Source organism: Triticum aestivum, chromosome 2A (genome assembly GCF_018294505.1).
Source record: "Triticum aestivum cultivar Chinese Spring chromosome 2A, IWGSC CS RefSeq v2.1, whole genome shotgun sequence".
Taxonomy (NCBI): domain Eukaryota; kingdom Viridiplantae; phylum Streptophyta; class Magnoliopsida; order Poales; family Poaceae; genus Triticum; species Triticum aestivum.
In genome coordinates, this window is record NC_057797.1 from 211,967,470 (window position 1) to 211,971,474 (window position 4,005).

Below are 4,005 nucleotides of genomic sequence, written 5' to 3' on the forward strand. Positions count from 1 at the left end.
AGACGAAGGGAGCAGAGAAAGAGAATGCTAAGGCTCGTCGGGCGCATTTATAAGGTCCCTTCCGAGTGGATGACAGGTGGGCCCGGTTGATCTAATCATATCCAGGAACAGTTATGCAGGCGGGATACGTGGCGAAGAAAGCGGCGCAGGGATCGAGGCGTCTATGTCCCGTCCCATCCGAACGCCGCGGTCCGCTCCGCTTCGCGCGCTTCCCCAAATTTCGCATCCCGCGGAATCCGCGAACGGCAGACCGGTCTGTCAGACGCGGGATTTCCTGCGATCCGTCGCTCGGAAATCGTCAAAGCTCCAAAGATCACTCGACGAAAGAAGAGAATGGATCGAGTCGACTGAAGACAAGTTGGTCACTATCAACGAAGAGATTCTTTGGTCCAGAACAACACACGACCAGTGTGCAAAAGTTAATCGGAAATAACATCGACTCCTTCCTCACTCGAAGCCTCAATCCATTCGGGGGCTAATGATGGGGTCATGTACCTAGGGTAGGGTCACAGACCTGGTCTAAGTACCCTGCCCAAAGACACCCTTAGAAGAGGTCACCTTCCAGTCGACCAACGAGGGACTCACTCGACTGACTTGAAGGACTCGACCACGAAGACTCACTCGACCACCAGAAGGTCAAGAGGCACTCTGCACTGCAACGGCCTGTAATTAAGTAGACTTTATGATAGTAAAGACACTTTATGTGGGGCGTTACCAGTAACGCCCCGGACTTAACTCACCTTAAACCCTCTCCTACGTGGGCTGGCTGGGGTCCCGGCGCATACCTTGCCTCTCCATACCTACCCCCACTCTACTGTCAGGCTTAGAACCACGACAGATCCAAAGTAGAATAATACATGTTCATATACTTGAAATAAAAACACTCTAACTTTGGTGTGTGTGTGTGTGTGTGTGTGTGTCTATATAGTGGGGTATTGTTGCAAAAATGCCACAATTGACCTCACAACCGTTAGATGCAAATCTGATGGTTAGAATGATGGATGGCAAACACACCATCATCATCAACTAAGTCTTTTATCTCCACTCTCATAAAAACCCGAGTTGGTGATGATGGTGTGCCTGCCATCTTGCAATATAGACCGTCCGATCTATATCCGACGGATAGAAAGCAAACTATGTGAATTTTGCACACACAAAAAGTACCTGCACCTCTCTTCACATTTGCAGATAAGCCCTTCCCTCTTTGATCCTTATCTCCCACAGCCTCATTGTTGAGCAATTAAAAAAGGAAGCGCCTGGAACAATCTAGCATGGTGGCAGCTGCCGGCGTCGTCCATTCCCATGCCTCCGCCCAGTCTGACCACCAATCACCACCACGCCCCACTCCTCCTCACCTTATCTCTCCTCTTTCTTAAGATATCATTAGTTTCTACCAATGTTTTAAATAGCCGGCTATAGCTTCGCTATAGCCCGCTATATAGCCTTTTCACTAGGGTGCCGCTAAATGGTCCCATGTACAAATAGCCTGCTATAGCCCGCTATAGCTTCGCTATAGCTCATTTTGAGGTCCGCCGCTATTTGGCAATAGCCGCTATTTAAAACATTGGTTTCTACACATGGGATAATTCCCGCATGGGTCAATCACAGCCGATGTTTTGTAAAAAATGCATCTTGATGTTCTGTACAATGCACGGGCATCTTACTAATAGGAGTAGAGATTAGTACTTGCGTTGAAAGCTGAGGCACTTGGGTGCTTTGAATTTTTTATTATATTTTTTCCTTATAAGCATCTATCTAAACGTCTAGCATTGTAAATGCTCTTTTAGTGCTAGGTCGGGCCGGGTGCCCTATTTTATGAGCATGTTGTAATGATTTTCGTTGATTAACTAGGCAACTATATTCTACTCTCTCTGTCTCAAAATAAGTGTCTCAACTTTATATTACTTTCGTACAAAGTTGTATTAAAGTTGAGACATTTATCTTAAAACGGAGGAAGTACTTTTTTTAATGAATCGAGCTTAAGGGCTCTCAGGAACCGCGTATAAAAAAAGGGTACTCTAACAATGACCATGAAGGTCTATATGTTGCGTCCACCCCTATAGATGTTGCATGTTTGTAACATCCCAAATTTTCAATTTGGAATATTATACATTAGATCATCATGCATATCATATTTTATTTGCTTTGGGTTTTGATTCTAGAAAATTCTAAGCAACTCAAGGACCCACGGAGAGAGTTGGGGATTTCGTTATTTTCATATTTGAGTTTCTCAAATTTTGAGAATAGGATCATTTGATTTTATTTATTTTATCATCAATTATTTCTATTACAAAAATATGAGAGAGGGAATAAAATGACTTTCCCAAAATATAGAAATATTGAGTATTTAATAAAAAAATCACATAGTTTTATTTCGGAGTTTTTTTTGTCGTTTTTATTTGAATTAGGAAAAATGCGTGTTTTTCAAAATTGCATTTAGGGCCCAAATAAATGTTCACTTTGTCTGGCTTGATTTTAGAAGCCTGGGAAAATTTATTTCGGGATTTTTGGAGTCCGTTTAGTATTTCTTTTTATTTTTCTTCCGAGCGAAAAAAAAACGCAACCGACTTCGGGCCGTAACCGGCCAGAACTCTGCCGGCCGGGGGCTTTATAAGCCGCGCCTCGGGCCTGAGCCAGCCCACCAGCAGCCGCCGCCCGAACCCTAACCCTAGCCGCCAGCCGCCGCCGCCGCCGCCGCGACCCGCCGCCCGAGGTTCGCCGCCGCCTCGAAATCTGTGCTGTTTTTTTAAAAAAAAATCCGTTCGTCGTTTTTCTTTTTCGTCGGATTTTTCCGCGGTTATTTCCTGATCGCGATTTCTGATCCGATTTTCGTTTTAGTTTTTCTTTTCACTCGTTTATCGGAATCAGGCGATTCAAGCGCCTGGAGTTTCGTCTCGAAACCCTCTGTCCGAATAATCAACTTAAACAAGTTTTTGCTACTGTAAAATTTGACTTAGGTTCAAATTACTAGAACGAAGTTGTTTTCTTTCGCCGTTTGACTTTCTTTGCTTCGTTCGATTTGATTCTTTTTGCCAACCGGAGTTCTTAAGTTGAACCTTCTGGTTAGATCTCTTATTTGAGTTTTACCTTTGCATTAGATGAGTACTTATTGTATGCTTGTTTGTTTGCCTGCGATAGAGTACCCGGAGTGTGCCGCCTGTTACTTCGAATCGTTAGGTTTCACGGATCATCAGCAAGGCAAGTAACACTTTGATCATACCTTTTCTACAACCCAGTTTTTTTGCATTAGATCAATCTTCACACATTGCATGATTAGGATCTAATTAAACCGTGGGATGGGAAGTAGATGAGGTAGTACCTATTACCTGTTTATTATCAAACCTTTGGGAGTTACTTCTACGTTTGCTTATTTTGCCATGCTATGCTAGTAGACGTGGATTGGGTGAGTGAAATCCATGACAGATGTGAGATTAATAATTAATGGTTTATCTAAGGTGGGAACTTAAACACACATCTGGGTGGATTGAGGCACCTGGGTATTCCAGGACCTGCCTGTTTTCTTTTGGACCGCCACCCAGGCTCAAAGGGATCATGAGATTTTTCAAACTAGAAACTTCCGTGTGCAGCCACAAGCCATTATGGGCTCTGGCATAGTTGATTAAGTCGTGCAAACTCTTACAGGGTAGACTAGCAGATGTAGGGGAAAGTAGGTGTACCGGTCTATCCATCGTAAGGTGCTAGCGCTTCTGAAAGACTGTGTCTTGGTCATCCGTTTCTCAAACACCATGTAGTGCGAGAAATCCAACGGAGGCGATCGAGTCTTGTGGGGAAAAGTGCGCAAACCTCTGCAGAGTGTAACAAACTAATCATGATTAGCCGTGTCCCAGGTTATGGACATCTTGAGTATCTAGTATCTGGATTATCATGTGAATCTCAACATGTTACTCTAAAATTAATGTTGTTGGGTTAATGATGATGCTTAATTGGGATTGAGAATGCTGTCAACCATTCTCAATGTTTAACAACCACCATGATAGTAATTAA